General features: G+C 46.8%; 1 protein-coding gene across 1 annotated transcript in view; it reads right to left on the bottom strand.

The window, feature by feature from the left end:
* Window positions 1-9,573, bottom strand: part of STARD8 (StAR related lipid transfer domain containing 8) — a 59,176-nt gene extending 49,603 nt beyond the window's left edge. Inside the window, exon 1 of the mRNA XM_058536064.1 lies at window positions 9,550-9,573. The gene's annotated coding sequence lies outside the window, so the exon portion shown is untranslated. The remainder of the gene's footprint in view (window positions 1-9,549) is intronic.
* Window positions 9,574-23,559: the final 13,986 nt, after the last annotated feature.

The raw sequence follows: 23,559 nt of genomic DNA, 5'->3' as shown, positions 1-23,559 counted from the left end.
CATTGCTTTTCACTGTTTTTCACTAAGGTCCAAGATTCAGTATCAAACAATCAGACGATCAGTTTGATCACATTTTTGGAAAACCACATTTTTGGAAAACAGAGGTCAAATCCCTTTCCAATTAAAGGTCATATAACCATAGTGTATAGGAGCTTGAAGAGCCTTAGAGACCACCCTATCCAATCCCCTCATTTTAATGATGGGGAAGCCAGGGCCCAGAAGGAGAAGGCACTTGCCCAAGGTCACAGAGTTTGTTAGCACCCATGCCTGGGTGTACTTCAGCCCCCGTTGATGAATGACCCTTGCTTTGAGCCAGGCCTCAAAGGGGCTCATTGGCAGACATGAGAAGGTAAGCACATCTGGTCTTTGGAGACCTGAGGTATATGAGGCATACTTGATCCTTTCATCACTCAACCCAAAGTTGCCTTCTGGCCTGCACACTGTCTCCCGGGAGTAGGGGTGGGGATCTGGAGCCACAATTCAACATAGGCCCTCCGCATCCCAGAGGTCCTGAGGTCTCAGCTCCTGCCTTCTTCATCTCAAATCAGACTTCTGGACTGGAGAAAACATCTCTCCCTTCCCCCACACTACTTTCTGGGATAGTCATGGTGGTCCTTTTATAACCATTTAATAACTATAATTTGGGTATTGTCTGGGAGCTTAGAGAGCACTCTCACACTCATCATCACTTAATTCCCACAACAACCCAGAAGTTGGGTATTTGAATCCTCATTTTACAACAGAAAACTGAGGCTCAGAGAGGTGATCACATAGCTAATAAGTGACAGAGTCAGAATTCAGACCCAGAGCTGTCTGAATTCTCCAGAAACTGAGCTCTTTCCACCAGTTTAAGGCTACCTTTTTCACTTGTTTCTTGACAAGGATGGATGGGTGGATGGGTGGATGGAAGGATAGAGCAAATAGTTCTTGAGCACGCTCTCTGTGTCTGTCTCCGTATTAGGCATGGGGATACAGAGATGAATTAGACAAAGTTTCTACGCTCAGAGAGCCCATTTCAGTGGGTGTTTCTCAAACTTGTGCACCAAAGCACTGCCAAATGGCTGAACAGAATGAACTCATTTCCCACACAGCCCCAAGGAGCCGGAGAAGCCCATGTAGCCAGCCACAAGTGAGAAATTTCTTTGAAGTCTCCATTTTTATCTTACAAATTCACGTGAATTTTGCATGCTATTCCATAAGATATATCTATGCTTGTTTTAATACAAAAATGATGTTTTGCCCCCAGATCTTTTAGGAAGAATGAGCCATTCCAAGCGGATGCTCTCGGAAGCATCTTCCAGGAAGAGGTTCTGCTTACCTCTGGCCCAAGAGAACACATAGCCCCCTTTGAGAAGCAAGAGACAGTGATGTGTTTTTGTGTGGTGAAGGTGTTGTTACTCTGAAAAACTAAGATTTTGGTAAAGAGGCTATGTGTGTGTGTGCACACATGTACGCATGTGACAGATATACATGTGTGCCTGTAGATGCTCCAGAGGTGGCCAGAACTGTTTCCTTTCAGGACCATGTTTCTTTGGCACCCGGATGATCCACACTTCTACCCTGCCAACTAGCTGTGAACTAGCCATGTTCCTCAGCCCAGAAACCAGAACCAGAAAGGACCCTAGGTATTCTGGAAGGTTTTTTTCTAAAAGACCTTTTACATTGACCCTTTTGGTAACTGTGGTTGAGAAATAAGATAGCACCCACCTCCAAGCGACAGAGAGCTGAAAGGGGAGAAAGCCAGGCAAACTTATAGCAGCTTGTGCGGGTCAATGAAATAGTTATCCTGAGAGATATTTGGGGATTGGCAAAGCGCTTCCCTACTTTTGCTGGCTATTTTTTTTCTTTTTTGAGGAAGATTAGCCCTGAGCTAACATCCGTGCCAATCCCCCTCTTTTTGCTGAGGAAGACGGGCCTTGAGCTAACGTCCGTGCCCATCTTCCTCTACTTTACATGGGACGCCGCCACAGCATGGCTTGATAAGCGATGAGTCGTCTGCACCAGGGATCCGAACATGCAAACCCCAGGACACTGAAGCAGAGCACGCAAACTTAACCACTACGCCACCAGGCCGGCCCCTTGCTGGCTTTCTTAAGACAAGAAGCACGTACTTTGTAAAGCCTGACTGTTCTGCCATTTGTGTGTTCTGTAATTAATTTATGTCTGTTTTTTCTTGGTTTTAAAGGAAGGTTCTAAGTGCCATCATACTTTGATGATCCTCAAGGAAACAAGAAAAGGGTCTTGGACCTCCTCTTGGGCCATAGGTTAAAGGGAGCAGGGCATCTCTGGGGGCCAGATGTGGTGATAACAGCAGTGAGATCAAAGCATGACAACGCCACGTGGAGGATTAGGGGAAGGGTTGGAGATTCTGAAAAAATTGCCCCTCCCTCCTTAAGAGTCTCCTTTTGGCCTTTTTCTCTTTACAAACCTTGAAGGGCTTTGTGTTTTGTTTTTAATAAGGAGGCCATTCCCTTCCCTTGTGGAATGTATTCCCTAATATATCCTGCTCCAGGGGCACGTGGACACAGAGTTGGAAGCTTCTGTTCTCGGGAGCTCTACTTCCTATGTTTTCATTTTTCTTCTCAAAATGTAAACCAAACCAACTCTTCCTGTTTCTGGGTTTGGGATGTGGAAGGTCACACAGCAGGGACCCTCTAGCAAACAGATCAGACAAGGCCTCTGAAAGCTGCCCCTTGGCTGCCCTGCCATGGGAGGAGGGCTGTTGGAATGGAATTCAGTCCTGTGGAAAGAGGAGGAGGACAAGAAGAATGGCATCCAGGTTGTAGTGATGGAAAAGCTCTGCTTCTGATGCCAGTTTGCTCTCCTTTGCTTTTTCCCTTACCCTGGGCCTACCCTTGCCCTACCATGGAGCCTTCACCAGCTGAGCTGCTGATCTTCAACCATGTGTTACTCTCAATCAGGAGTAAGTTTAGGGAAGAGTTATCAGGACTGTGAGAAATCATTTTAGGAGTTGGAGCTGTTCACTCTGGGGAAAGACAGATTCTGGGGAGAACATTATAGATGAGTGGGGACTTGTATTCTAGTCTCAGTTTTACCACCGATGAGCTGTCTGCTGTTGTGCAGATCACCTACCTTCTCTGTGCTTCAGCTTCCTCAACTGCAATGAGAGCATTGAACTGTATGAGCTACAAAGTCCCTTCCATCTCAGGCTTTGGGAAATTCTAAATGCCAGCTGATTGGTCGTAGGGCAGAAGGAACATAACAACTTCCATGAGACCCCAAGGGATGAAAACAGAACCACTGGGTGGAAGTTGTGAGGTAGATTCTGGCTCCATATAAAGAAGAACTTTCAACTGAGTACAGAATGAAAAGTGATGCTTGACCATGCCTGGAGAGTTTGATCTGAGCCCGAGTGGGCACGTAACAGGAATGGTATAAAAGGGGGCCTGTTAGCAATTGAGCACTGGACTAGAGCATGGGTCTCCAACATCTACTTTTATGTGGCCAACTCCAGTCTCCAAATGAAATCTTCATGGAGCCTCCAAAAGGTAAAATAGATTTGGTTGAATGAACCACCCCTCAACTCTGTCCTCCCCTCATGTCCTCCAATGAATCTCTGGGGACTCTAGAGTTCTTCAGTACTCAGTTTGAAAATCACCAGTTAATATGATCCTTAAGTACACTCCCTGCCTTGAGATGTAGGGCAACCTCCAAGTTTCAAGGGTTTTGTGGAAATGTGTTTTACATAGATCTGCACCATTGTCTGGAACTATTGGACCCTCAAGGACCTGTCTCAAGATTATTTGTCATCTGGAGCCAGCAAGGGCTCTGTGTCAATCTGTAATAGCTAGCTCAGAGCTGAAATGATAGGGAAGAAAGTCTGCTGAGAGGAAGAAGTCGCTAGTCTGATTACCAGAAGTTCTTTTGCTATGCCAACAAAAATAAAAGACAGTCCTTGGCAGATTCATTGTTTATGTGAGGCCCTGTGCTTAGTTCTGGGAATACAGGGGTCAGTCAGATGTAGCTCTTGTACACCAACAGCTCATGGTCTGTGGGAGATACAGGAAAGAAAAGAGGCAAATGCAGAGCAGTGTTCCATGTTATAATAGAGATACGAATCAGACGGAAAGGGAGTCCAGAGGATGACTTGATGCGCCAAGTAGGGGGGATGGCAGAGACACCCAGTGGAGAGTCCAAGATGAGAGCTCATTGTATGTATAGGAAATAGTGAGTTGTCCCATGGGGCTCAGAAATGTGGGGATGTGGTGGGAGATGAAGCAAGAAAGATAGGTTAAGCTGTGAAGGACTTTGAATGCCAATGTAAAGAATTTGGACTTTGACTAAAGGTAAGGAACAATCAAAGGTTTTTGAGCATCATCAAGTTTTTCTTTTAAAGAAAGAACTCTGGCAGCAGTATGGGAGGTGGACTAGAAGGGAAAGCATGGTGACAGGGAGACCAGTTAAGAAGCCATAGCAACCATCCATGCCAGAGCTGCTAAGAGTTGAGATGGAGGGCTATGAAAGTGTGGGTAGAAAAGAAGGGGCAGATTTAGGAAACATTACAGAGACGTTTCATGGGCATGATTTGGTGACTGGATAGCAGCAAATGAGAGAGATGGAGAAGTCCAGGTTATTATTGCTTGAGTGACTGGGTAGATGATGCTGCATTAACCAAGAAAGAGAGTCCTGGAGAAGGAGAAGGTTTCCAGGGGAATGATGAAGAATTACAATCTTTAGCATTGAGTTTGAGGGATTCATGGGACCTTCTGGTCGAAGTGTCCAATAGCACTTCCTACGTTCTTTCCAGACCTATCATTCCATCTGCAATCCACATTCCCTCCCTAGCCCCTGGGTAGCTATCCCATGCCATCCAGTCCTTGCTCTGCTCTGGATTGGCCCAGGCTGTGAAAATGGCCAACTAGGCTGTGTCTCAGGACATTTGCCTGACCTGCATCTCTAAGCCCAGGCCTAACTTTCTGTTTTGCACTACTGAAAACAGGCACTGGGAACCTGGGCTTCCCAGCCTCTTTTGACCCCAAAAGAAGTTGTTACACTCCCTCCTTTATTCCAAAGAACATCTTGAAATTGTCTTTCCAGTGACCCTATCCCTGCCTCTCCCTTCTTTTAGTCTGACTCTGGCAGAAGTGGGGGGTGGAGGATGGCACAGAGTCAGAGTGCAGAGGACCTTGGGACCTTCTGGTTCAACCTTCTCACTTTTCAGACAAGGAAACTTGAGGCAACTTAAGGAGGGGAGGCAACTAACTCAAGGTCACAGAAGGAGGAAATGTCAGCCCTGGGACCAGGTCTTAGAATTCTCAACTGGTAGTCTAGTGTTTTTGCCTCAGCTGAATTCACTGTAGTTCATGGTTGAAAGATTTTCTGTCTCAAATGATAATCAATTCCAGATACCTCCTAACTAAGTAGATCTTTATACTATTCGAAGTTGCTAGGTAAAGTATCTGTCAAATGCTAGATAAGCTATCCTCTACAAATGTTCTTCATAAAATAGCAAATGTTAAATGACCGGATCTGTCAAGAATTAGTTACAAGAATGATTTGGTCATTTTCAAAAGAAGAGAAGTTAATTGAATTATTATTGTCCTGATGATTTTCGTAGGCTCCATATTTCAACCTCCTGCCCTCCTGAGCCTTGGAAGTGATGCTCAATAGCAACTTAAATAAATGAATTTAAATAAATGTATTTGTTTCTATTTCTATTTCCTCCCTCTTAAACTGGTCTTCCTGTCCTCTCAGAGCTGGAGGGAGGGGTCTGGGGCAGCTGATGGATGGAGTCTGGTGCTGAGGCCAAGCCTGCAGCCAGGCTGGAGCCAGTTAGCTTGGGGAGTCAGAGCTCTTGTTACCAACTATTTACCCCCCAGCTCTTGTAGGCCAACTATTACCCCCCAGGTTTCCTCAGCCACTTCAGCAGGAGCCTGGAGAGAAACCCTGAATGGCTCCAGGCAACAAAAGGAGCTTTGTACACTAGGAGCAAGGGAACGCAGGGAGGATTTGGTGCAAGGGTGGTGGGAGGGAAGGTCAGCAGCCTCCTTACCTCTGCGGGCTGCTGGGAAAGGGAGCTAATAGGTTAAGCAGAAGTGTGGGGTCTGCAAGTAAAGGAGTCACTGAATTTCAGAGCAGCAAGATACCTTAGAGGTCATTTAGACCGAACTATTTATTTTATAGTCGGGGACACTAAGGCCCAGAGAAAGGAAGGGACAGGCGCAACTTCACACAGCTGGCAAAGGACAGAGCCAAAACTACAACCTAGAGCTTCTGGTTCCCCAGTCAAGTGTTTTCACTTCAGGACCTGCAAGGCGGTTCAGAATTGTGGATTTTGGTTGAAGGGAAGGGGCTCCTTTGAGGCTCCAGAACCTATTTCCATCTCAGGAGCAATTCATGCTTAAGTAACACAAAGTGAGGACTTGGAAAGAGTATGAAGTGATGTGGGGAGCCAGAGAGCACCTAGTCAGTCTTGGAGTGAGGCCCGGAGGCCTGAACTTCCTCCTGACCTGTTGGTTTGTGACCTCTCTGTTTTCCAATGCTTTATATATATGCATGGGGTGATTTGGAGTGATACATTGAAATTTTGAATCATGATAGATATATATTGAATTCCATATATATTAGGAAAGATGTAACTAGTAACTCAAAACCCTAATTTCATAGATGTTACAGCTTTGAGCGAGGTTATTGTTTAAAATAAGGTTGATTTAAAGAAAAATAATAAGTATATAATGGCACAGGATGAAGTGATGATAAAAATTGTGAAGTTGGTTGACAGATAAGTGAAATTTTGGAAACATTTGTACTAGTGGATTCTTGGACCAGGATAGCAAGACCATCAAAGGTCATTCAGGCTATCCTCCTGGGCCTGGGCAGCACTACATATGTTGAAGCCAGTTGGACATTCCTAACATTCGCCTGTGATGACGATGCCAAAGGTTTGCTCTGTCAGTGAGACCATAAGGACAAAAGCAGTAGCGTGTCAGAGAAACCTTTGATTGACTGATCTTAATAGGAAGAAGATCACATATGCAGATCATATTCGATTGTCAGCTTTGAGTCAGAGTCTTGGCTTTTTCTTTCTTCTCTAAAAAGTCCCTTGTTGGTCCTCTCCTCCACCAGTTCTGTTCTTACTCTGGTGGAACTTGTAAAAATGGCATATGATAACACAGCAGGCTCAATGTGCAGATGGAATATTGACCATCGGAGAGGGGAAGGTTCTTAAGATCATTCAACCATAAGTGGCAGTCAAGACTGGATCTCAAGCCTCGTGACTCCCAAACCAATGCTTGCTCCACCACTGCCCCACATTTCCTGCCCCACAATTCCTTCTCCATTGCCCTTCCTGCACACTCCCCTCAACCCTACCCCCACCCCAAATCAGGCAGTTATATCCTCCACAAGTCCTGTCTAGCACAGCTCACTTTCTTTAGACCTTCTAAACTCATCAAGAGCCAAAGAAGCTGGTAATATTGGTCACCTCCAAGAGGATTGCTGGGTGGTTGAGAGACAGGGATGGGAAGACTTTTTATTTTCCTACCTCTTGAATTTTGAAACACATGAAGGCATTACCTATTCCAAAAATAAATAAATAAGAAAACAAATCAAGAGTACTGCTCCCTCCCTGAGCTAAATCTCAGAAATAATTACATTTGTTCAGCACTATGACATTTTTAATGCACTATCTCTTATGATCCATACAAGAGCCCTGTGCAATAAGCTCCATTTTATAGATGTGGACATTGGTCTAGAGAGAGGAAGTTTCTTGCCTAGGCTCACACAGTGAATCGGTAATGAAATTTGGACTAAAATCCAGGTCCCCTGATTCCCAGTGCCTTGCTGCTTCCGTTGCCACATCCACATAAACTCATAATTTGTGCTGGATCGTCATTGGATCAGCTTGAGACAATGTATTTACATTTGCCCTTAAATAGACATTTTCAAACCTTAACCTAAAGAAGTAGCACAAAAACTAGTCCCAGCTCAGTTCTGTAGGTGGCAATCTCTTCTGCTTGGCCCCACTCCCTAAAAGACACTCTTTCTTCCTCTGGAAGCCACAGACCACTAAGCCACCTGGTACCCACCATCCCAGGGTTCAGTGCTGGTGACTCAGTCTGGCACAGACATTCTAATGAGCCAACTTAGCAGCTGTGAGTGCATTTCTCTGGGGGAGGGGATCACTATTTCAGGGCCTGAGGGGCTTCTTTTTAGCCTTTGCAGCTGGTGTCTCTGAAATGGAGAAGTTTGTCCTTCTCCCAGGATGAGCAGCCTACAGATCTTGTGCCCCCATAAGTCTCTGTTGCAAAGCAGGAGCTGTACTCAGCAAGAAGCCCTGGAATGGTGATGGGGGGTAAGAGGTGGGGGGTGGAGAAGCAGATGTATGCTGTGTGCTGATCAAAGCCATGTTCCTGCTTCAAAATAGGTCGCCTCTCATCTGCTGTCATGGCAATGCAAATAAACACCTCACCCTGCTGGCTCTTCTTTTTTGCAGCCACCACCCAAGGACTCAAGGTCCTAAGGTAGAAAAGTCCTTGGGAGGTCACCAGATCCCCTCTCTGCCTCCTGGTAAGACTGTGCCCAAACCAACTCCAAGTACTTGGAGAGGTCCTCAGAAGCAAGGGCTTGGGTTGTCTCTTCCAATGTCTCCCCAAGATGCTTCGCACAGGCCCTTAGCATGCCACTTCTTAATTGGTGCCTTTCTGTTTCCTTGACCCCCCAGCCTCAACTGCCACCTAGAAGCCGTGCTCATTGAAGTCATGAGCTCAACCTGATGAAAAACTGGAGCCAACGGGAATGGCTGAGGTTGGGCTGGAGTCAGGAGGGGCCTAGATGACCTCAGCAAAGCCAGGCCAACGCCAGGAGTTTAGGCTCTGGCAGCAAATTCATTCCTGGCCAGCATCCTTTTTTCTCTTCCTTCCCAAAGCAGAAACCCCCCTCTAGACAACTGCACTCTCCTCAACAAAAGGGTGTTCTTCCCAGAATGCCACCCACTTGTCCACATCCAAGTAGGACACCAGAGGCAGAAGATGGATAGACAGTCAGGCTCAAAGAGACTTGTTAGAGAGAAACAGGAGGGAATTTTTTCCCTCGAGGCTATATATATATCCCCTCAGTTTTAACTAACCCTCTTGGAAGCCTTCCAGATAAAGCATGTGTTGGGAATATCACAGACACTGAACTCCAAATGCCAAGTCTCTTTCCTTCACTTTCCTCTTACCTGTTCCGTTTCCCAACATATCTCCTACCTAATATACTTCCTGGTGGAAAGAAAGCATCTAAGAAGGGAAGCATGTGGCAGCTGCCACTTGTTGACAGTTCTTCAGGGAAACCCTCTCCTGGCTCCCTGACCAGAAAAAACTCTCCATTTGAGAAATAAAGAAGCTCTGCATGCTTATTCAGATCTAAAAGGCACGGCCTGAGTCACCCAGGATATGCCCACTGGAGGGAGACAGAGAGGATGTCTCCAGATTTTGTATCTAGGCCATTGGCTCCACTGCCCAGGGACCTAATCAGCCAGCCTATGAGGACCACTGAGAAGCTCAGTCCCATTGCATGCCACTTGCGAGGTCCACTTTATACACTTACCGGCATTCTTCCTTCCCTGCAGCAACGGGAAGCACTGCAAAGGAAACAGAGAAGAAATCAAGGCACTGCAGAAAGCCACGCAATGTCAGAACTGGAAGGGATCTTTGAAATCAGCAAGTTCAATCTACCCATTTTACAGAAAGACACACTGAGGCCCACAGGAAAGGAAAATGAAGTACAAGTAGGGAGCAAAGTAGAGCCTAGAATCCCAGACTCCTGACTGCCCACTCCAAAATACTTTTTCCCACTTTACTAGCTAACTCATCCCGTTCACTTCACTCTCATGGAATGAGGAGTGCCTCCAAGTCAGGGGTTTAGAGACAGTCTGCACAACTCACAGTACTGTTCCAAAACCTGCCAATAAGGATTATCAAGGAATTGGTCACCATTTGCTTGGCACATACCATCTTTGGTATAGCATCAACCAGGTTAGAAGCAAGGTGTGTTGACAGAAGGAGCAGTATTTAGAATCAGAAAGCTCAATTTCAGGGCCACTTTCCTTTACTCACTGATTATGCGACATTGGACATAAACTCTTGAGCCTCAGTTTCTGCATCCATAAGACTAGGATAGTAATAATCCTGACCTCACAGGCTTTGTGAGAAATTAATGTACATGAGAGCACTTCTTTATTTTTTTCTTTTTTTGTGTGAGGAAGACCAGCCCTGAGCTAACATCCGATGCCAATCCTCCTCTTTTTTGCTGAGGAAGACTGGCCCTGGGCTAACATCCGTGCCCATCTTCCTCCACTTTATATGGGACACCGCGACAACATGGCTTAACAAGCGGTGCGTCCGTGCGCACCCAGGATCCGAACCGGCGAACCCTGGGCTGCTGCAGTGGAGCGCACACACTTAACCGCTTGCGCCACAGGGCCGGCCCCATGAGAGCACTTTTTAAAATGATAAAGCACATTATAAATTCATTCATTCCACCAATATTTATAGAGCACCAGTGCCCTATGGAGCACTATGCTAGACGCTAAGGATATAGCAGTGATCTAGACAAAGAAGGTCCCTGTCTTCATGGAGCAGAAACAAACATTAAATAGGTAAACAAATAAATAAATAAGGAGATTTCAGACATTACTAAGAACCAAGAAGGAGAAACTTTCAAAAACAGGATCAGGTAGCGAATGATAGGGTAGGAGGAATATAGGGGGAATTGCTTTAGAAAAGGTGGTCAGAGAGGGTCCCTCAGAGGAGCTAAACTTTGAGCAGAGACCTGAATGACAAGCAAGAGCCAGCAATGTGATGATCTGGGTGCAGAACATTCCAGGCAGAGGTTGAAGAGAGAGGCAAGTGCCAGATTATGCAGGGCTTTGAAGGCCAGGGTGAGGATTTTGGCTTTGATACTAATGACAGTAGGTTGCCATTGGAGGGCAGACAGCAGAATGACAAGATCTGATTTCCACCTTAAAAAGTTCACTCAGGACTGCTGTTGGTAGAGAGATTGTGGAGCTAGAGTTGAAGCAGGGAGGTCTCTTAGTAGACTTTTGCAGTAGTTCAGGTAAGCACTGTCGGTGGCTTGGGCTAAAATGGTGGTGGTAGAGATGTTAATTCAGCAGTTAAGAAGGAAGGAAATAAGCGTTCCTCTTAGAGGCTGAAGGGTTTTCTTGCCTATTCTGCCTTTATGCCACCAGCCTCTCAATCAACCAAAGGATTATCAGGAAAGGACTTGCCATAGTATTTGTCATCTCTCTTATCCCCTGCAAATGATTGTCACACCAGGTGCAGACACTTGACCACAATGATTTCTAGTCCTAGGAGATTAATCTCAGCCCTAGATCACCCTAAAATGACTAAAGGTCAGATCCATCCTTGAAGACCACAAGACAACCTGATGAATCTTCAACCTACAATTGACCACAGGAGAGAGGAGGGGTAGAAGGTGTCCTCCACTGAGGGTTCATTGGCAAGACCCTCTAGGGATGTTAGTGTGAGGGAGATGGAAAATTTTAGAATGAGATAGGTGTGAAAAGAGGAGAAAGGTCAATCAAGAGGGACAGATATGAAATTCCCCTACAAAGCTACAAAGCAGAACTACGATTAAGCAAGTCAATATAATTCTCAGTGGTGGACAAAAGGGGAGTAAAAGGAAAGGATGAGAGAGTGGGAGAGAAGGAGGAAGCAGGCCCTTGTGAGGTCCTAAATGTGATAGTTATTGGAAATTAGGAGATGAACTGATGGGTGGGACAGACTGTTACTCTGCAGTCCTGTTCTATTCATGTTAAATTCTCTCCTTTCCCACCCTACCCTCCAACCCATCATAAGTATAACAGAATTAAAGATAGTTCAGGAGTTAATTAGGCTTTAAATTTACACAGGAATTTATAGGTTACAAATAAGTAACCTTGTTTGACCGTTACAAACATTCTGCGTGTTAGGTTTTATCATACATGAGGAAAATGAGGCCCAGAGAAGTGAAATGACTTACTCGAGGTCACACAGCTAGTAAATGTCAGAATCAAGTTTACCCTTTAGGCCTATGGGTCTCCCAATTTTATTGCATCCTATTCTTTTCTCTCTGGGGTCCAGAATAACCTGGACTGGGCCAGGACTATGAGTTCTACTCTGCTTTGAACCCTGATCCTGGTGCTACTTTGGTAGCTGAGAGGCTTACAGGGAAAGATGAGGCATAAAATTTTGCATCAGTGTTCTGCTACAGAGTAAAGCCTCTTTTTGTTTCCTCGTTGTAGAATATATTCCTCTCACTTGGGGGTTTTGAACCCGGGAGTCCAGCAGCTACAGAGACAGCAACTCTGGAAGAAGACCAGGATTAGTGGTGACAGTCTTCCCATCCAGTGGGTCATTCATTCACTCATTCATTCACTCACTATGAGCCTCCTCAGGGCCAGGCCTTGTGCTGGGTACTCAAGGACTCAGATAAATCAGGCATGTGCCCTGCCCTTGAGGAATTCACAGCCAAGTGGGCGGGGTTGGGTAGGCCACATGCACAAATCATCACAATTCCATGGAAGTGCTATTGAAAAGTATAAAGCCTTGTGGAACTGAGCAGAGGGAGTAATTAGTTGCTGGGAGTGCAGGTGCCCTTCATGAGGGCCTTCATAAAGAAAGCAGCATTTGGAAAAGGTCTTGAAGGATGAATAGATGTTTATGAAGCAGACAAGGGGGCAAAGAGCATGGCAGGCAGAAGGAAGAACATAGAAAACGGCAAGGAGGTGTGGAAGCATGTGGTTTCAGGAACTGTGTGCAGTATGACTGGAAAGCAGAGTGCCAGACAGAGTGAGAAATGAGTCTGGAGCAGTGGGTAGGGGCCAGATCATGAAGGACTCCGTAGATCATGTGAAGGAACTTGAACTTTATCCAGAGCCCAGTGGAGAGCCATTGGAGGGGTCTAAACAGGGGAGTAACATAGTCAGATTTATATTTCAGAATGTTTATCTGTTGAGTGAAGAATAGATTGGGAATGGGTGTGGGGGAGATTAGGCAAAACTAGAGACAAGGAGGCCAGAGCAGATTGGGGCAGTGGCCTTTGGGATAGAAAGGTGGGGACCAATATATGAACTATTTACATGGTAGAACCAAAGTGAATGATAGGATGTGAGAGGATAAGAGATGAGTCGAGGATGAGTCCAAGGTTTCTGGCCTGGGCAACTGGGTGGATGATAGGTCTATTAACTGAGGTCAAGAACAAAGGAAAAGGCCTGGTTTGGGGCATGTGGGAGGGGAATCCTCCTCTTGTAACGAACCTCATTTTAGACCTCTTGCGTTTGAGGGGTCTGTGGAGCATCTGCTTAGAGCTGTCCAGTAGGCACTATGGTAGACCTGTAGATGCAGAGTTGCACAGCAGCAGATGTGGTCCCTGCCCTCAAGGAGCTTGCAGTCTAGTGGGTGATAGAGTGTGCAGACAGAAAAAGATCAGGAGTTTCTGAGAGAAAAAGGGAATCATGTTGAAAGAGTGAAAAAGAGAGAGCCAGAGCCAAAAGGGGGATGGGAGCAGAAAGCTAGTTGCTGGGTGAGAAGTCAGGAGGTCTGAGAGGGGTGGTTTGGAGACAAGCTGCAAAGGCTACTGACAGGCTTTGTCCAGAAGCGAGGAGTCCTCAGCCATAAGTAGCCAGGGCAGAGCTCACTATCACCAGCACCCTCTCTGCTGAGCCTGCAGGATCTATGACCAGTCATTGCCTTGCTATCTGAGGACAGGCCTGCAGAGACTTTTCGTCCTTTCATTGCCTGGTTTCTCTGCTTCCCCTCAGCCCCTAGTCAGCCCTGTGCCATAGACCCAAGCCTGGGCCAGTCATGAGAGCACGTTCTTCACATTCCAGCCTCCCCCAGCCCTCTCAGCTGGGTGACACAGAGCCCTATTCACAGCCTGACCCTCCCTCCCTCCAGAGTGGGCTCTCACCACCCCCAGGCCCAGCCCATGTTTTGCCAACACAGACTATGGCTACTGTAGGAAACAGGCTCCCCTGACCTCTCAGGAGTTGACTCCTCTGCCTCTTGGGTTCTCTCCACTGGAAGGGAGTGCAGTGGGTTTGGCCACTTGTACATGCATGAGTGTACATGTGTGTTCTATGCACTCAGCCAACTTCTGCTAGGCTAGGCCTAGAACAAAGCTTGTGTTCGGCTGGACACAAGAGTGGATAAGACACAGGCTCAGTCCTTAGAGGAGCTCACGATCCAGCATGGAGATAGCTGAGTACATGGTGGGTGGTGTGCAGGCTGGGGCTGGAATAAGCTTGCCACCATGTCCTAAATTGGAGCATTGGTTTCATGGTGCCACTTTTAAACCCCATCCCACTGGCCTGGAAACATGTGCTCATGTTCAGAGTGTGATGTCTGCTGGGAGTGGGGTGCTGCAGCCCTGAGGGACACCAATCTCTTCCCTGGAAAGGGCAGAGGAGACCTCGTTTAGAGTAGGACTGACCGACACAAGCATTCCGGGCTTGACCGTATGCCTTTGACCAATTCTTTACTGGGCCTCAGACTTGTTGCCTATAATGATAGGTGGTCCCCTGACAATTCTTATCCTTCCATCACGAGGAAGAGGATGACGGACAATCCCAGCTGGGAAACGGCAGTGGAAGAAATGACTTCTAGAAGGTCTTTGCAGAACTCAGAGTCTGGGACAGCCTTTTGAGGAATCCTCAGAGGGTCTATCTCCCCTATCTCCCTTCTCTGAGGGTGCGAGCTATCCCATACTAGCTTGGAGGGCGGGGCCTCTCAGAAGGCCTGACTCTCCTTTCCTACCCACCAGGACTACCATGGTCTAATACTCATTCACCCACGCCCCAAGAGAGTACCTGATCTGTAGTCTCAGGAATGTTGATCTGCACATCATTTTATAACTCACCCCATGACAGAAATTCCTGCTGCCTTGGACTCTTTTCACCTTAATTCCTTCCTACCAGTCTCAGAGGACCTCCCTCCCTCACTCCTCACCTGGCCTGCAGGGCCACTCCAGGCCTAGCTTCTTGCCTTTGGACCCCTTTCCCCCAGCCTTCTCCAGCCTTGGGCCCTACTGTCCTCCCTGCCTCCACAGCAGGCGGAAGCTGGGCCAGGAAGGAGAGTGAGTGAGCAGCTGCAACCCCCAGGGGTTCTCTGGATATTCTCAGGAATGTCATATCCAAAAGACTTGACTTTCCCACCAACCAACAGGGACCCTCCTTCCTGCCCAGAGCTTGGGAGTCCTTCCTGGAGAGAGGCCTTAGACAGGGTGAGTACAAGAAGGGACTGCAGGGGAGAGGCACAGTGGTTCCAGGGTGGAATGGAGCCTTGTTTCCAGACTCTGAACTAATTTGACCAGCAGTGGGAGTAGGGGTGGGGATAGGAGAAGCGGGGAGAATCACCTAAACAAGCCACTCCCTGAGCCTCGGGTAGTGACATCAGTGTTTCCTACTGTCTTTTTACTTCTGCAGGATGTTCCCAATTCTTGGCTCTCCTTAGGCAGGTAAAATGTCTCCTTATTTTATAGACAAGGAAACTGAGAGCACAAGCCATGGGCCCAGGGTCACCTGGAGCAACCAATCAACTATCCTCGAATTTAACTCAGATTTACTGAGGGCCTACTATGTGGCAGGCCCTTTCACATTGCCATCATTGCAATCAATTATGATGTAGGGAATATTTTCCCCATGTTGTAGATGAGGAAACTGAGGCTCAGAGAGGGGAAGAATAAGCAGACCCTGGGCTAGCAGATTGGTGTTCTGTTTCCAGCAGCTACTATATTATATCATTATACCACATTCTTTTCTCAAGCTCCCAGAATGACCCAGCCCACGGTAGAGGAAAGGCCAGGGAAAGTCAGCCCACGCCCATTTCCAGGGCCTCAAGCCCCATTCCCCAAGTGCAGGACTTCCTTTCTTCTGCCCCTTGGCAGCCCCAGCCCTGGAACTACTGGTCGAACTGGACTCCAAGGTCTCTGGACAGCAGCAGCAGCTGCTCAGGGGTGGACCAGAGGGGTGTGGTCACCCCCACTGTGAAACCTCTGACCCCACACCCTAGCACAGGCCGCCTAAGCTGCTGCTCCCTGTTATTGTTACTAGTGACTTGGAAATGCAGGCCAGGCCCTGGCTCCCAGAATTTCCCAAGCCTCCAGCTGTTCTCAGGCCTTAGAGGCCACTGGGAGGCCTGGCCTCCAGTGCAGGCTCATTTCCCTGAGCCTGGGCTCCTCTCCCCCTCCCCAGGGATCTTGAGTGGAAATCACTGACATTTGGGAGCAGTTTTTTTTTTTTTTCACTTGGCCTAGAAGTTCAGAGAAGTATACATATATGAAATATAATGAGAGTGCCAGAGCTGGGAGGACTCCCAGAGATAAACCAATTTTCATTTTATAGGAGGAGAAACTGAGGCACAGATTACATAAACATAGTGAATAGAATATGGACTTTGTACCCAGATTACCTGGGTTTAAAACCCCAAGTTTATCACTTCATAGCTGTGTAACCTTGGATGTTTCCTAACCTTTCTGTGTTTCAATAAAATGAGGATGATAAGAATAATAGCACTTGTCTTGCAGAGTTATTGTGATGGTGAAATGAGTTAATATATGTGAAGGGCTTGGAACAGTGTCTACCACATAGTACGTGCTCTATAAATGTGAACTAATATTAGTTCTAACTCTCTTTAGTGCTTTGGGGAAAAATAAACCTGGCTTTGCCAATCTGCAGGCTTTCCTACTTACTTCTGCCTCCACCAGACATATTGTTGTGTGTGTCCTTCACCCCCAGCAGCCCCTACTCATACTCCTTTTGGCACCAACGAAGCTGAAGACAACGTAAGAATGTGTGTCCAAGATATAAGTAAGAGTTGAAGCCTTGCTTTCTACTCCCCATCTCACCTCCCCAGCATCCATCCCCGTCTCTCCCACTCTCCAGAACAAATATTGTCCAATCTCAGATGACTCTTGAGCAAACTGCACCAATTGTGCTGAGATGGGGCAACTGGAGGAGAGATACAAGTGTTAGGAGTTCAGATCAGACAAATTCTGAAGGTACCTATCCCCTTCCCCAAGCTGGGCCCACTTTCAAGATTGTTCTGGCTATGCTGTTGCAAGAAGTACCCTGGACTCCAGTTGAGCCATCCCTTTGCCTTGAAGACTAGGCAAGATTACCATGCACTGGTCCTAGATAGACTAAGATTGTTAACTGAACAGTTTCATCCCCTGACATTTTCTGGACTGAATCAGTCATACCCACCAACAGGACACTTGAGGGTTGTGCGTGTGAAAAAACTCTCATTTTATATCCTCTAGATGGTCAGCTCCATGAGGGTAGGCACCTATAGCTATTTTGCTCACCATTATCTCTCTCCTCAGGGCCGAACACAGTGTCTGGCACATAATAGGCACTGAATAAATATTGCTTGGTTGAATGAGTGAAGGAATGAATTCTTCAAGGCTATTCCCAGCCTAAGAAAACCCTCCATTTCATTTAGGAAGACAATAAATAAACATCTCAACAGGATTTGCCATCGTTATTTCATGTGATCCTCGCTACAGCCTTATGAGATAGGAATTACAGTTTTCCCCAGTGTACCAATAATAAAAATGGTTAATGCTCACCAACAACGTGCCAGGTACTTTTCTAAGTGCTTTATACATATTCACTCATTTAAGCCTCATAACAACCTTATGAGGTGGGTACTATGTTTAGCTTCATTTTACTGAGCAGGAAACTAAAGCTCAGTGGGGTGAAGTAGCTTTCTCAAGGTCACACAACTAGGAAGTTGCAGCTCAGATAAGTGAAAGGCCTGACTCCCTGTCTTCTTACCCTAGATCTGATATTTTCACTGCATCAAGGGCACCCAGGGCAAACTCTCACACACAAATTTCTAAGTCTCTCATTTTGGCCCCTTCTCCCATCACGATTCACCTCAAACTCTTACATCCAGGGCAAGTCCCCTGGCTCTGTGCCTCCTCCCTCTCCTGTATCCAACCTTACTCTTCCTTAAAGAAGCTTCCCTTCTCTTTTCCTCCGTAGATCATCCCTTCAGATTCTGATCCAATTACGTATCTACCACATGCCAGGCTTGTATATACATCATTTTATTAGCAACTCAATTAAGTCTTATCCACTGAGGAGAGGTGGCAGAGGTAGGCATGACATCCAGGTCAGTCGGACTCCATGTCCAGTGCTCTTTCTGCCGTACCAAGGTTCCTTCTATTCTGAACTGGGAAATGCCTCCCAGAAAGCTTCCTAGATCATCCAGAAACCAACTCACAACTCTATTTAAATGCACCTGTGCCAAAAACCTTACCACAACCTATTCTTTTGCCTCAGCCCATAAATCTGTGCTTCACAGATACATGGCATATGTCAGTATCTAGGCAATTTACAATTAGCCACACAGGAATAATCCACAGTGTGGGTTTTTCACCCATGTCAAGAACCAGTACCCACCACTCAACTGATACATTATTTGAGTGGGCTGTGGAACAGAGAGGGACCTGGGGATGAAGCCTCTTTTTATGGAGTATAGGGCCTTGCCAAGTGTTTTTTTTCATGACCTGGGAGTCTATGTCATAATTCGTCACTTTGGACCCAATAATTGAGAGGTGGCTGTATGTACAAATCTCAGATGTACACATGTACACTACCACTTACACACACACACACTCAGGCTGATTAGGGGACCTACAGCAGTGTCCTGAGATGAAATAGGCTATCTGAGGAAGTGGTGAGCTCCACATCATTGGAGGTGTGCAACAGTGTCTGGCCATCCTCTTGGTGAGATGTGATAGAGAGGACTTCTACATGGAATGTGGGAATGGCATCCAGAAGTATTTGAGAGTTTCTATACATTCATATGCCCTCCTGAATCCTCTATACTCTCTCCTGCCCCTTCCACAACAAATGCATACTGCACGTGGCAAATTGGTCTTGCTTGGAATGAGAAGGGCAAAGGTCTCGAAAAGTAGAGATATCCTGGAGGCTGGGAGTGGAACTGCCGAATCACCCAGTCATTGTCACACTTTCACCCCATATCCTGCCAGGCTGATTCCGGGCAAAGAATGGAAAGCTGCAAGCTGGCCTGGGGGCAGAGAGGGCCCAGAGTGTGAACAAGCACATGTGAGGATGTGTGCTCACACGAGCATGTGTATGTACATGAATACGAGCCTGTGGAGGGGGTGTGAAAACAAACAGCCACATGAACAGGTGCCCAAGCAGCCAGGGATAAGAACAGCCACATGAAAGTCCCATGCACACTATGGGAGGGCATTCACAGGAGAGGGTGCTTGAGAATGTGTCCTTGGGTGAACTCAGGAGCACCTTCGTGCACATATGCACTCATATGCATGACTAAATATGTGAGTGCAGTGACTGGGGAGAAGAGTGGTGTCCCTTGTTGGACCATGATTGGGTAGCTAGCCTCTACCAGGCGTCTCGGATTACAAGGGACTTTTCTGTCCATGATTTACTTTGCCTCCCATAGAAGCCCTGTGGGTAGGTAAGACAGGGTTATCACCACGTGCATCTATGTGTGCATGTGTGTGTGGCATGGATATAGATGGCCCACCTGGTATTGCTGTTCGATTCTACCAAAGAAAGTTGTGTTTGGATTTTGCCACTGAACAAGTGGGGAGATTATGGTCTATTACATAGACCATGTGTGGATCCTGCTGTGTCTTGACCCTCTGTGTGACCTTGGGCACATCTTGTCCCCTCTTTGGGCCTCAGTTTCCTCATCTGCAGTTTGGAGGGAGGAGGAGGGAGGGAGGAACAGATTACCTCTATGGGTCTTTCCATCTCTGATATTGTTTGACTACCTACCTATGTTATAAGAGGGAAGAACTGAGGTACAGCAGAAAATATTGACTCTCTCAAAGTCACCTAGAGATCATGGCTGAGATGGAGCTCCAGCCATATTCTCCACGTCCCAGGCCAGTGCACTCCAGGAACTGATATGGCCACCTGCTACAAAGAGAGTAAGTGAGAGAGGATCCATGTTCTGGGCACTCATTATATGCATAAAACCATGCTAGCTGCTGGAAGGGGGCAAAAGGACACATCAAAGAAACAGTCCTGTGTGTGTGCATGTGTGAGGGGGAGGTTGTGGGGGACTCATGTGCATGCTTGGTTGTGCTGAGAGGCCATGGATATCTTCCAAGCCCCCAGTGGCCTCCAAGGAAGACACATCAAACACGTATGAAACTATTTATACTGGGTTCATCTCACATCCAAACGTCTTGTTCCTTGGCTGCCCCTAACCCCAGTGCAGCTCAAAGCAATCTTGGGGCCTGGCTTGGCCTCTTGCCACCTCCCCAGTATCCCTGGCTTCTGGGGTGTCACCCTTCAGCTCCCAAATGGGTTGCTTCTGGTCATAGACTCAGGCAAGGCCAGAGTAGAGGGCAGAGGGGAGTTGTGGCAAAGGAGCACACCTTAACTCTGGAGTTTTCAAATATGGAATAACCCTTGTTCTTTGCTTTGGCGCCCCTGATGTACAGTTCAGAAATCTACTTCCAACAAGTCCTGTGTGTTGACCACCTACTCCATGCAAGGCACTTTAAAGATACCACCTCCCCGAATTCTCATGGGATCTCTGTGAGGCAGGCACTGATTAATGTCATTTTGCAGACAAGGAAACTGAGGCTCAGAGAGGGCTTTCTCAAAGGCACGCAGCTAGTATTTGTTCATGTGTGTGTATGGGGGTGGTGAAATTCAAACCTAAGCTTCTCTGCTTCCCTCCCCCCCCTCCTCATACCTCTTCAGCTGGTGGAGCACTCCATATGTTGTGGGATGGTAGGCAGTTCAGTATCCCCATCAGGACCACAAGAAGGTTGAATAAGATGATCTGAAAGGGCCCTTTCAACTATGGCAGGCTCTGACACAGCCATGCTGATCCCCATAGTCAGCTCTCGCACAGCCATGCAATTGCTCACAAGGGGGCCTGGCTCAGAGACAGAGGCTGGCTCAGAGCAGCCCACGCCCTTGACCCACCTTACAAGCCCAGATGGCCTGCCTAATCTGACTGGGGCCTCAACGCAGTAGCATTGGAAAAGGAGACATGAAACTCAAGCGTGAGTATGGATCTGGCAGGCTGCCTCTTAGCCCTGAGATCTAACCATGTGCTGATTTATGTCTGCCACAGCCCTGTGTGTGTGCGTGCATGCACATGTGCCTTTGCACTGTGTGCATGCTTCTGTATGTCTACACAATTTTGCATATGTGCCTGGGTCTGTGTGTGCCTAGATGCTTGTGCTTGAGAGGGTATGTATTTGTGTGCATGTGTGCCTATCTCTGTATGTGCTTGGAGGCATATGTGTGAGTCTACATGCTTGTGGATATGCACTGCCTGTGTGTGCATGTGCATTTGCATGTGTTTGTCTCTATGTGTGTATGTGTGTGTGGGCATGCTTGAATGGCATGTCTATGTATATGTGTGTGCAGCTGAGAGTGTACACAAATGCATGAATACATCCTGTGTTTGTGAACACGCACATGAGTGAATGTATGCGTGTGCACCAGTGTCTGGGGCCTAGGATACAGGTCCTTGACCTTTCTGGGGACTCCCCTACCCAAAAATTTCTAAGAAGCTGACATGGGTTGGGAGTGTTGCTGGGAGTCTGAGAGATTGGGGTAATGAGTGTAAAGGGATTTAAATCCAAGCCAAGTACCCAGAATGGTTAACTAGGGTAGCGGATAGCGGTGCCAATCAGGCGTCAAACCTCACAGGCACTTTCACTTCCCCCTTGCCCTGTCCTTATCATTAGATCTGTCTCTCATTGTCTCCTCCTCACCCTTCATCACTGCCATCACAGCCACCTTCCTGGCCTCCACATCACTGCATGGGCCCTTCCACACCGTCCCCACCTGAGGCTGCTAGAGTGCTTTTCTTAAAATCATCCGTTTAATTATATCCCTACTTTACTGAAATCCCCCCATCCCCTAAAACAACAGTCCCCAGACATTGGAATTTCATGGATGGGGAAGACAAGGTTTAAATAAATAAATGGAGGAACAATCAGAGAGTTGCAAATTTTTTATTTTGCTGAGGACAGACTTTTTAAAAAACTCTCACTCCTATTTCATAAAAGAAAGATCATTTGAACCCCACCCCCATAAGAAGAACATAACAATCTCCAAATAAGGAATAGTCCTTTGAGTTGAATTAATTTAGCTTTCTGAAAACTGCACTACATTATACCACTTCTCTCTCATTTTACCATAGATGGGTGAAAATCTCATTTGGGACCCCCACTAGGTGAGGACCACAAACCTATGGATCAATTCCAAACCCTATGGGAGGCAGTCCCTGGTTCCCCCTCTCTAACTGCTCTCTCCTCAAACCCTGCACTTGAGACACATCACAAAACCAGCCCCTCCCCAACCCACCATCACTTGACTGCCTCCAGACTTGCTCATGAAGTTTCCTCTGCCAGGCATTCCTGGAATGCCCTTCCCCCCTTTTTGGACTGACAAACTCTTCTCTTCCTTCCAGCCTCAGTCTCAGCCCAAATGTGACCTCCTGAGAAACCTTTCCAAGTCCCTCCCAGTGGAAGTAATCTTTCCCTTCAAGGGTCCCAGCCTTACTTTCATCATATCTTCCAGGCAGACTAGTTGTTTAAAAGTCTTCCTGCGGGCTTGAACTGTGGGAAGCCATCTAGTGTCAAGAGGAGTATGGACTTAGGTGTTCAGATCTCAACACTGCCAGTCATATCTGAGCGACCTTGTAAATATTTCTTAATTGTTCACACTGTCCTTTCACCATCTACAAAAGCAGGAAAACAGTGGGCTGTGGTGAAGATTACCACTACAGTTAATGAATTGAAAGTGCCTATGTCTGGTACATAGTAGATAATAAATAAACACCAGTTCCTGTGTTCTTAGCACAAATCATGCCTTACACATCCTTGTGCGTCCTGCTGTGCTCATGTACCCTGTGTCCAGGAGATAGTGGGCACTCAACAGATATTTGACTGACTGACTATCTAGCAGAGTGTCTAGCATATAGTAGGAGCTTGATAAAGATTTGTCACATTTCTTATGTCCTCTTTGAGGACAGAAGCTACATCCCTTTTTGTCTTTGTGTAACTCCTATGGTGCCTAGCACAGAGTAGGTGGTTGATATATGTTGATGGAAACTAGTAATAATCATAATAATAGTTACCATTAACTCGTATGGATGCTACATGCCGGGCATCACATTAGGAACTTTACACACATTACCTCTTATATTTGCATACATATAATATGTAAACAATAACACCAACCTCATCACCCTGTAAGGTCGGTGTCGCTATTGTCTCCATTTTAAAGCTGAGGAAACTGAGGCTCAGAGAAGTTAAGAATCTTGCCTTTGTGGCGAGGCTGGGGAAGCAACAGAAGCAAGTTTTATGGAAAAGAGCCAGCTAGCCTACTTATTTTCGTGGGAAAGCAGCAGAAGCTCACAGAGCTGGTTAAGTGACAAAGGCAAGATTTGAACCCAAGCCTTTCTAGCTCCGGATAGTCTCAGAAGCCCATCTGTCTTCCAGCCAGCATGCAGTGGTCCTCAGCTGCCTCCTTCCTCCCTGAGTAGTGAGGTGAGCTGGGTGTGGGCAGCCACTTACCTT

Source organism: Diceros bicornis, chromosome X (genome assembly GCF_020826845.1).
Source record: "Diceros bicornis minor isolate mBicDic1 chromosome X, mDicBic1.mat.cur, whole genome shotgun sequence".
NCBI lineage: Eukaryota > Metazoa > Chordata > Mammalia > Perissodactyla > Rhinocerotidae > Diceros > Diceros bicornis.
Note: the sequence above shows the minus strand (reverse complement) of the source record. Positions and strands in the feature narration are given on the sequence as shown.